Below are 12,304 nucleotides of genomic sequence, written 5' to 3' on the forward strand. Positions count from 1 at the left end.
AAAATAACGCTGTGTACTGGTTGCTGGGAAATTTTGTTAACTACGTCCTTAACAAATTAGGATCCGATAGCATCATAGAGTTCAAGGTACACATGCTGTGTGAGTTCCACAAAATTAGAAGCTATTCGAATCACAAGAAAAAGTTCGGTAATATGCTAAAAATTGTATTTGAAAGAATGGGCATTGGTTAATATAAAAAAGAAGACTGTGTTGACAGTGATGTATTGTAGTTACCTTAAGGATACTATTTAAGATTTTACAGTATATTTATGATGTGTGCTTTTTCTACTTCAGAGAGTAATTTTTTGAAATTTATAAGCTAATGTACAGAACTTTTGTGACATTGAGATTGTGTGTCTAATAGTGTCAAACACAAAACACTGAAGGTGCATTATTGGCTTATACTAAAAATTTGGAAATAGTCAGTTCTTATAGAAATGTCCTTATCGATTGGTAAAAATCATAAGATTCTATCTGATAAATGTAATATTCAATGGCTGGCACATTGCCCTGTTCATTTTTGCAGTGAAAGACTGATTATATAGATCTGACCACTTCAGATACATAGATTCAATTAATGTCCAGAAAGTGTAGTTGGAAGGCTAGTCAATTTTATTATATATCTCCTTTCCGCCATTCTCAAGTATTTCAGAATTTGTCTAATATGATTATTCAACTGCCTTATATTTAAAATTATCCCACCAACTTGCTGATATCCATCATAAAGAACTAATTATGCTTCTGTAAAGATTGCAGCTCATAATTCAAAGTGCAGATTTTACTTCTCCAGGTTGAAGTTTGAATGTCTTAAAAAATTTTTTTTCTTGGTGTTTCATTTAATTCTTTCTGGTAATTTAGTCAGTAATAAAATCTTCTGTTGCCTTTCCTTAACGTCAGCATAATTGAAATGATCAAACCGTTTTGTTTAAATAACTTCATGTATGTATAACTTAGTATGTATTTGGAATGTGTAGCATTGTTTTTTTTAATATAGGTTTTTATTAAAAAAAAAGTGCTCTAGGGGTAGCGTCATTGTTTCATAATCAAAACGTCTTCCGTCCCGTGTTCGATCCCCGCCATTGCCTAAATTTTGATAAAAAATCAGCATTGGCGGCCGAAGACTTCCGGCATAAGAAGTCAGCCTCATTCTGCTAACGGCCTTGTCATAGAGGGCGGAGGAGCGGATAGGGTTCAGGGCACTCTCTTGTCCTAGGGGTGGGAAATTGCCCCTAAAGGCGGAAGAATCAGCAATGATCAACGACATGAGGATGCAGAAGGTAATGGAAACCACTGCATTAAAGACACGTAACGTGTATCCACAGGACATGTGGCCTGTAATTGAAGAAGTGTCATGATGATCACTCCATTGGCAAAAGATTCCGGAATAGTCCCCCATTCGGATCTCCGGGAGGGGACTGTCAAGGGGGAGGTTACCATGAGAAAAAGATTGAATAATCAACGAAAGGATAACGTTCTATGAGTCGGGGCGTGGAATGTCAGAAGCTTGAACGTGGTAGGGAAACTAGAAAATCTGAAAAGGGAAATGCAAAGGCTCAATCTAGATATAGTAGGGGTCAGTGAAGTGAAGTGGAAGGAAGACAAGGATTTCTAGTCAGATGAGTATCGGGTAATATCAACAGAAGCAGAAAATGGTATAACAGGTGTAGGATTCGTTATGAATAGGAAGGTAGAGCAGAGGGTGTGTTACTGTGAACAGTTCCGTGACCGGGTTGTTCTAATCAGAATCGACAGCACACCAACACCGACAACGATAGTTCAGGAATACATGCCGACGTCGCAAGCTGAAGATGAACAGATAGAGAAAGTGTATGAGGTATTGAAAGGGTAATGCAGTATGTAAAGGGGGACGAAAATCTAATAGTCATGGGCGACTGGAATGCAGGGGAATGTAGGGGAAGGAGTAGAAGAAAAGGTTACAGGAGAATATGGGCTTGGGACAAGAAATGAAAGAGGAGGAAGACTAAGTGAGTTCTGTAACAAGTTTCAGCTAGTAATAGCGAATACCCTGTTCAATAATCACAAGAGGAGGAGGTATACTTGGAAAAGGCCAGGAGATACGGGAAGACTCCAATTACATTACATCATGGTCAGACAGAAATTCCGAAATCAGATACTGAATTGTAAGGCGTACCCAGGAGCAGATATAGACTCAGACCACGATTAGTAGTGATGAAGAGTAGGCTGAAGTTCAAGACATTAGTCAGGAAGAATCAATACGCAAAGAAGTGGGATACGGAAGTACTAAGGAATGACGAGATACGTTTGAAGTTCTCTAACGCTATAGATACAGCAATAAGGAATAGCGCAGTAGGCAGTACAGTTGAAGAGGAATGGACATCTCTAAAAAGGGCCATCACAGAAGTTGGGAAGGAAAACATAGGTACAAAGAAGGTAGCTGCGAAGAAAACATGGGTAACAGAAGAAATACTTCAGTTGATTGATGAAAAGAGGAAGTACAAACATGTTCCGGGAAAATCAGGAATACAGAAATACAAGTCGCTGAGGAATGAAATAAATAGGAAGTGCAGGGAAGCTAAGACGAAATGGATGCAGGAAAAATGTGAAGACATCGAAAAAGATATGATTGTCGGAAGGACAGACTCAGCATACAGGAAAGTCAAAACAACCTTTGGTGACATTAAAAGCAACGGTGGTAACATTAAGAGCGCAACGGGAATTCCACTGTTAAATGCAGGGGAGAGAGCAGATAGGTGGAAAGAATACATTGAAAGCTTCTATGAGGGTGAAGATTTGTCTGATATGATAGAAGAAGAAACAGGAGTCGATTTAGAAGAGATAGGGGATCCAGTATTAGAATCGGAATTTAAAAGAGCTTTGGAGGACTTACGGTCAAATAAGACAGAAGGGATAGATAACATTCCATCAGAATTTCTAAAATCATTGGGGGAAGTGGCAACAAAACGACTATTCACGGTGGTGTGTGGAATGTATGAGTCTGGCGACATACCATCTGACTTTCGGAAAAGCATCATCCACACAATTCCGAAGACGGCAAGAGCTGACAAGTGCGAGAATTATCGCACAATCAGCTTAACAGCTCATGCATCAAAGCAGCTTACAAGAGTAATATTCAGAAGAATGGAAAAGTAAAGGGACGAGAGAGGCAATTCTCACGTTACGGCTAATAATGGAAGCAAGGCTAAAGAAAAATCAAGACACTTTCATAGGATTTGTCGACCTGGAAAAAGCGTTCGACAATATAAAATGGTGCAAGCTGTTCGAGATTCTGAACAAAGTAGGGGTAAGCTATAGCGAGAGACCGGTCATATACAATATGTACAACAACCAAGAGGGAATAATAAGAGTGGACGATCAAGAACGAAGTGCTCGTATTAAGAAGGGTGTAAGACAAGGCTGTAGTCTTTCGCCCCTACTCTTCAATCTGTACATCGAGGAAGCAATGATGGAAATAAAAGAAAGGTTCAGGAGTGGAATTAAAATACAAGGTGAAAGGATATCAATGATACGATTCGCTGATGACATTGCTATCCTGAGTGAAGGTGAAGAAGAACTGAATGATCTGCTGAACGGAATGAACAGTCTAATGAGTACACAGTATGGTTTGAGAGTAAATTGGAGAAAGACGAAGGTAATGAGAAGTAGTGGAAATGAGAACAATGAGAAACTTAACATCAGGATTGATGGTCACGAAGTCAATGAAGTTAAGGAATTCTGCTACCTAGGCAGTAAAATAACCAATGACGAACGGAGCAAGGAGGACATCAAAAGCAGACTCGCTATGGCAAAAAAGGCATTTCTGGCCAAGAGAAGTCTACTAATATCAAATACCGGCCTTAATTTGAGGAAGAAATTTCTGTGGATGTACATCTGGAGTACAGCATTGTATGGTAGTGAAACATGGACTGTGGGAAAACCGGAACAGAAGAGAATCGAAGCATTTGAGATGTGGTGCTATAGACGAATGTTGAAAATTAGGTGGACTGATAAGGTAAGGAATGAGGAGGTTCTACACAGAATCGGAGAGGAAAAGAATATGTGGAAAACATTGATAACGAGAAGGGACAGGATGATAGGACATGTGCTAAGATATGAGGGAATGACTTCCATGGTACTAGAGGGAGCTGTAGAGGGCAAAAACTGTAGAGGAAGACAGAGATTGGAATACGTCAAGCAAATAATTGAGGACGTAGGTTGCAAGTGCTACTCTGAGATGAAGAGGTTAGCACAGGAAAGGAATTCGCGGCGGGCCGCATCAAACCAGTCAGTAGACTGATGACAAAAAAAAACAGTTATTTATCAATAAAGCCGGAAAATCTTCCTATAGAGGCACTGGTCAGTACTGGAAAACAATTTTTGTATGGACTGAAAAACCACCTGTTTTACTTCTACTTCACCTGGCACTTTTGTAAAATTTCAGGCAAGTCATACATGTACATCCATAAGGCATTAGTTTACGTACCAGATTACTGAATTAAATTCGCAAATTTTTAAATATTTCACATTTTACCAGTGAAAAACGGTTAAGAAGACAGTACTGTAGGCCTTTCCCCTATGCACCGTCCGTCATGGGCCACTTTGCTTCCAAAGCAGCAGAATTCCTTAACTTTGTCTTCTTCGTGATCCCTAATTTTGATCATTTATTCGCTATCCACGTTTCTGCTACAACTCAATACCTCTGTCGTTTTTCTTCAGCCTTGCTTCCATTACCATGCGCAACATGAGAACTGCCTCTATGCTACTGTACATTTCCTAAAGCCAAACTGATCGTCATATTATAGATCCTCAGTTTTCTTTTCCATCTTCTGTTTTTGCCAGCAGTTTGGATTAATGAGATGTTTAGCTGACACTGTGATAGTTTGCACTCCAGTTTGACCTTGATATCTTGCTGTCTTCAGAATTGTCTGGATATTTTTCCAAATGTCTAATGGTGCGTCGCCAGGCTCATAGATTCTACACACCAGCTTGAATAGTCGTTTCGTTGCCAATTACCCCAATAATTTGAGAAACTCTGATGGAACGTTATCTATCACTTCTGGCTGATGTGATCTTCAGCATTCCAGAACTCTTTTACAACACTCGTATTGGATCCCCTGCATCATCCCTATCGACTCCAGTTTCTTCTTCTAACACATCAGACAAGTTGTGCCTTTTATAGAGGCATTCGCTGTACTCTTTCCACATATGTACTTTTCCTTGCACTCTTCATGTTTCCTCCCTTATTAATTTAATCGAATGTCGTTTTGACTTTTTTATATCCTGAATCAGTCCTTCCGACAACCATTTCTTTTTCGATTTCTTCAAATATTTTCTTCAGCCATTTCGCCTTTGCTGTTCTGGATTTGTTATTTATTTCGTTCTTAAGGGATTTATAACGCTACATTCCTATCTTTACCTGAAAATTTTTGTACTTCCTCTTTTCTTCGATCAGTCGAAGTATTTCATCTGTCACCCAGGGTTTCTTCGCAGTTACCTTCCTTGTACCTACGTTTGCCTGCCCATCATCTGTGATTGCCGTTCCTCAGTACTTCAGTATCCCACTTTCCTTCTTTCGGATGACTTTCTTAGTCTTCTGTCTACTCTACGACATTATTAAATTGTGATCTCAGTCTATATCTCCACGTGGGTAAGCCAAACGTTTTCAGAACCTCTGACAATGATTTAATCCAGCTGGAACATTACCATGTCTCCGAGACTTTTCCAAGTACATTTCATCCTCTTGTGATTTTTGTGCTCGGTATGTGTTATTACTGTCTGAACTCAACTGAAGAATTCAATTAGTCTTTCTTCTCTCATCCCTAATCCACACCCATATTCTCCCGTAATCCTGTCTTCTATCCTTTCCGCTACAGCCACGTTCCAGTCCCCGATGATTATTAGGTTATCTCCCTTTACCTACTGAATTACCCGTTCAATACCCTCATATACTTTCTCCATCTCTTCATCTTCTGCTTGGGTTGGTGACATGTATACCTGCACTATCGTCATATTGTCATCAGAGATGCCGAAACTGCATAATTTTTAAAATATTATTACAACAGCTCCTGTTGCAGTTAGTGACACGTTTAGCTACTTTTCATATTTTTATGACCATTTTCAGATCTAATTAAGCATGAAAGGTTGAAAGTTCACTTTTTTTGTAAAAAGAACGTGCTCATTACCTATCAGATACAAGGAAAAACACCGTAGTGGACTTGTAACAATCTTCAGTGGTATACAGCTTTTTGAAGACGTGTTCTTTTGTAAAAACTTTTGACTTTTCACAACTTGTGTTTGATCTAACCTGTAAGATGATCATAAAGCTATGGAAACTGATTATCATGTGTGGCAAACTGCAACTGAGAGTGTTACAAAAAAAATTTGAAGTGCTGCATGTTTTTATGAGCTGGGCGAGTTGATATCTGGTGTATTATTGTATCAGGTGCTTCTAGAGAATTTTTATGCCCTTACAAAGAAATTAAACTATTTTGCTGCTTTTTCGTTTTAAAATTTATCTTACCATGCATAGAATTTATCTCTGCATGTAACTGGTCATTCTTCCCCTCAGCTTCATTTATCAGACATTCAATGTCATTTTTGCGTATTGCGCACTACATGGCGCTGTACCTACTGTGAAGAGCCAAACAAAGTGGTACACCTGCCTAATATCGAGTAGGGCCCCTGCGAGCACGCAGAAGTGCCGCAACACGACGTGACGTGGACTCGACTAATGTCTGAAGTAGTGCTGGAGGAAACTGACGCCATGAATCCTGTAGGACTGTCCATAAACGCTTAAGATTACGAGGGGGTGGAAATTTCTCCTAAGCAGCACGTTGCAAGGCATCCCAGATATGCTTAATAATGTTTATGTCTAGGGAGTTTTGTGGCCAATGGAAGTGTTTAAACTCAGAAGAGTGTTCCTGGAGCCACTCTGTAGCAATTCTGGACGTGTGGTGTGTCGCGTTGTCCTGCAGGAATTGATAATGTACCTCGGGATGCACAATGGACATGAATGGATGCAGGTGATTAGACAGAATGCTTACGTACGTGTCACCCGCCAGATTCGTATCTAGACGAATCAGGGGTCTACACCATTACAGAGTCTCCACCAGCTTCAACTGACTCCTCCTGACATGCAGGTTGTCTCCATACCCGTACATGTCCATCAATTCGGTACAATTTGAAACGAGACTCGTCCGACTAGGCAACATGTTTCCAGTCTTTCACAGACCAATGCCAGTGATGACGGGCCCAGGCGAGGCGTAAAGCTTTGTGACGTGCAGTCATCAACGAGTGGGCCTTCGGCTCCGAAAGCCTATATCGATGATGTTTTGTTGAATGTTTCGCACGCTGACACTTATTGATTGCCCAGAATTGAAATGTGCAGATATTTGCGGAAGGGTTGCACTTATTTATTTATAAGTCAAGTTTCGTAGGACTAAATTGAGGAGCAAATATCCAACGTCATGGAACGTGTCAGTGCATGAAATTACTACATTAAAGTAATAACAGATAAAAATAAAATGTTCATGAACCCAAAAAATGTAAAGCCATAAGTTAAAGTAAACTTAGTCAATAATATAACATAAGACTCAGCTTAATTTTTCAAGCCCGTTTCTGAGCCCAAAATATCCTTTTAGAATGGGAAGAGTTACCCCAAAATATAATACCATATGACATCACCGAATGAAAATATTCAAGGTAGGCCAATTTTCGTATCGAACGACCACTCACTTCAGATACCGTTTGAATAGTAAAAATGGCAGCATTAAGTCACTGAAAAAGATCTAGAACGTGGACTTTCCATGACAGAAATTTGAAGTGTTCAGTTTCACTAATCAAACGCCAATTCTCTGAAATTGAAACGTCGGGATTTGTTGAATTGTGTGTTAGGAAATGTAAAAACTGAGTCTTACTGTGATTTAGCTTTAGTTTATTTTCTACAAGCCATGAAAATAAGCGATGAACTGCATTGTTTGAAACCGTGCCAATGTTGCACACAACATCCCTTACTACCAAGCTAGTGTCATTAGCAAACAGAAATATTTTAAAGTTACCCGTAATACCAGAGGACATATCATTTATATAAATAAGGAACAGGAGTGGCACCTCCCATTTGACCATACCCGAGCCCACATCACAGCCATTCTCCCCACTGTGAATAATGACCTTTTGCTGCCTGTTGTTAACGTAAGAGGTGAACCAATTGTGAGCTTCTCCCCGTATTTTGTAATGGTCCTACTTCTGGAGCAATATTTTGTGATCAACACAATCAAAAGCCTTAGTTAAATAAAATAATATGCCTAGCGTTCGAAACTTTTTGTTTAACCCATCCAGTACCTCGGAGAGAAAAGAGAATATAGCATTTTCAGTTGTTAAACGACTTCTAAAGCCGAACTGTACATTTCGTTGCAAATTATGTGATATAAAACGATATACAAAGCCTTTTCAATAACTTTGGCAAACACTGATGGCATAGAAATAGGTCTAAAATTGTCTAAATTATCCCTTTCTCCATTTTTATAAAGCGCTTTTACAACTGAGTGCTTTAATCTTTCAGGAAACTGACCATTCCTAAAGGAAAAATTACAAATATGGCTAAATACAGGGCTAACATATGCAGCAAAGTACTTTGACTTTTGCCAGGCACTCGATTACAGTCTTAAGTGATTTAATTATTGACTCAATCTCGCCTTGTCAGTATCACAGAGGAGTATTTCTGACATCAGTTCCAGAAAGGCATTCTCCAAGAGAGTTATATGATTCCTTGTAGAAACTAAATTTTTATTTAACTCACCAGCAATGCTCAGAAAACGATTATTAAATACTGTACATATATCTGATTTATCAGTAACAGAAATATTATATCGTCAACCTTGTGCTGCTGACCAGACACTTCCTTCACAACTGAATTAGCTATTTTATTTACGTACTACATACTCTTTGCCTTCCTAATAACATTCTTAAGCACCTTACAATACTTTCGTAATGGGCACGTGTAGCTCGATTGTGACTACTTCTAAAATTTTGATATTATTTCCGCTTTTTTCTACATGATATCCCGCTAGTCAGCCAGCCAGGCTGCCTTTTACTGCTAATACCCCGTTTAGAACGTTCTAATGGAAAGCAGCTCTCAAAGAGCGTGGAGAAATGTGTTAGGAAAGCATTATATCTGTCATGTATGTTATCGGCACTAAAAACATCTTGCCACTCTTGTGCCTTGATATGTTTTAAAAACTCTCTGTTGCTGTTGGATTAACTTTCCTGCATAGTTTGTAATTGTATGTGACGTTTGCTTGAGGACAAAAGCCTGTTAGTGTTAAAATTTGTGCATCATGGTCTGAAAGGCCATTCACCCTTTACTAACGGAAGGCCTATCTAGTGATGAAGAATGAATAAAAATATTGTCTGTGGCTGGTCTACTGTTCCCCTGCACCCTAGTTGGAAAAAAGACAATCTGCATCGGATCATATGAATTTCGAAGATCTATCAATTTCCTGTTCCTTGCACAGTCATATATAACAAATTTCTGGTACTTCCAAAAAAGTGAATTAAGAACCCTCTGTAGCTTGAGCAGAAATGCTCTGAAGTCAGAGTTAGAGGAACTATAAACAACAAAAATTAAACGTTTAGTTTCATTAAATTCACCTGCCCCTGAACAACATTTAAGTATCTTTTCAGTGCAGTGCCGTGATACGTCTGTGAAATCAAATGGAATTTTTTTTCCCTTAATGGGCACTCCGCCATCCCACAAGGAACTTCTTGAAAAACAGGCAGCTAATCTGTACACTGGTAAAGGAGGCCTCTGATCTGTCAAATATACCAATAACTTCACAGTCAACATTTACAAGCAGTTCACTAACTTTATCTCTAATACCTCTTATATTTTGATGAAACATGCTAATTTCTTCTCTACCTGGAAACATGACATCCTCTGAAGGTGATTCCTTAGAGGGACTTCCTTTAAGCACGTATACCTATCAGCTGACTTCAGTCTACAAAAGTAGCACCTCTAACACCAACTACTACAGGAATTTTTCCATGAGTGATCCCACCACCCAACACTTCTCTGTCGCCTGTAAGCTTTGCCAGCCTCCCCTTCTCATACCTATTGAGGTGCAGGCCATGCCTAGTGAAATCCAATCTACTAATAGACAACTGGCACCACTGCAATGTGCCCCATGCCCTTTGCCATCAGTGCCATCTCACTCCTATGTTAACGCACCTAACAGCAGCGTTAAGATGAAGCCGATCATGACACTGAAACACTTGCACGAAATGCACATTAGTGCCTACCAGTTTGAGTAGATATCTTTACCAGTTCACCACGTACATCATACCCCTCTCCCTATCACCACGTGATCCCCCTTCGCCGGCCGAAGTGGCCGCGCGGTTCTGGCGCTGCAGTCTGGAACCGCGAGACCGCTACGGTCGCAGGTTCGAATCCTGCCTCGGGCATGGATGTGTGTGATGTCCTTAGGTTTAACTAGTTCTAAGTTCTAGGGGACTAATGACCTCAGCAGTTGAGTCCCATAGTGCTCAGAGCCATTTGAACCATTTTTTTTTTTTTTTTTGATCCTCCTTCGCAAAATTCCTACATAACTTCCCTGTGATGTCAGTCACCTGAGCCAACCGTCCACTATGGTGCCTCACAATGGTGGTGACCTGGTACTCACTCCCCAACACTTCCTGTAACTGCTGGCCCACACCTCTACCGTGTGAACTACCTAGCAGCAGAACCTACTTCTTTCTGTTAGACTTTGCAACTGGGTTGGCCTCCTAATTGCTGAGGATTGCTGCATGTTTCCTACACCTACAGCTACAAGAGGTCCCTCTCCACTAAACTCTGACGTTTGGTCAAATCCATTGCTTATACGCAAAGTACAACTGTCTGACCTCTTAGCTGCCTTCTTACCAACTGCCAGTTCCCGTTTCCCAGCACCCTTCACCCCCCTCAACCTATTTAGTTCCTCCATTGCGTTTTCTAACTGCACCTGAAGGGCACAGATTTACGCTCCTGCTCCTCTAACAACTTATTTCTACTGCAGATTCTGCATTTCCAGGAGAGGATCTCACTAGACTGCCCATTGGCTTCCACACTGCATTCCCCCCCAATGAAAATACTTTGAATAAATCCCACACCGTAATGCACTACGACAGAGCACATACTTCTCGCTCATGGTAAAATTTTATAGTTACTGAAAAAACTAAACGTCTACGTTATCTAAGTTCAGTTACACCAGTAGAACTATTTATAGAACTAACAACAGCGGTCTCGAAGTTCTCTCTCCACTAAGAAAGCAACAACTTTTATTAAAGTACTAAACCACAACTGATACCCATACCAACAAAACATCACAAAATGTATTAGCTAAAACCAAAAATTAAAGCGGCTACTGGAACATTCAACAAGGTTAAAACAGTGAACGAAGATTTCACTGAAGTATTTCACCAGAAACAATAAGAAATGTCAGCTGAAAACTAAAGCACGAATTTTCTATAAGACTTCAACGCACAAAAAACTAAAAAACACTGCGAGCGAACGTTTCCGAAGGTTTATTAAATCGTTATTTCGCCAGACACAGAACGAAACACCGTTGAAAACTATTACATTTAATAACTGTATAACAGTGCACATACAACTTTGTCAGAACTTGCCTTTATAATCGCTACAGCCGCAACCGCACGCCGCAAAATGTAAACACACTACTGCGGCGTGAGATTTGGTTGAACGACGTAAGCACACCCCAATAACAAACCACTCGAGTCAGTAACACAGAGAGAAAGACTGAGATTAATGAAAACCTACTAATAAGTTACTTTTACAGTAAATATTAACACAAATAAACTTTAAAACAAGTAACTGAAAACTGAAACTTTATAAAATATTGACGAGCGATTTCAACAGCAGTCCAGCATACGTAACGTCACACCAAAGAAATTATGTCACGTTTGTCGTCGTTGGTCCCTTCTTGCTGGATCTTTTTCCGGCAGCAGCGATGTCGGAGATCTGATGTTTTTCCGGGTTCCTGATATTCACAGGACACTCTTGAAATGGTCCAGAAAATCCCCACTTCATCGCTACCTCGGAGATGTTGTTTCCCATCGGTCTTGCGCCGACTATAACACCACTTTCAAACTCACTTATATCTTGATAACGTGCCATTGTAGTTGCACTAACCGATCTAGGAATGCCGCCAGACACTTGTTGACTTATATAGGCGTACCGAACCGCAGCGCTGTATTCTGCTTGTTTACATATCTCTGTATTGGAATACACATGCCTATACTAGTTTCTTTGCCGCTTCAGGGTATTTAGTACTAT

Source organism: Schistocerca americana, chromosome 1, assembly GCF_021461395.2.
Source record: "Schistocerca americana isolate TAMUIC-IGC-003095 chromosome 1, iqSchAmer2.1, whole genome shotgun sequence".
NCBI classification, from domain to species: domain Eukaryota; kingdom Metazoa; phylum Arthropoda; class Insecta; order Orthoptera; family Acrididae; genus Schistocerca; species Schistocerca americana.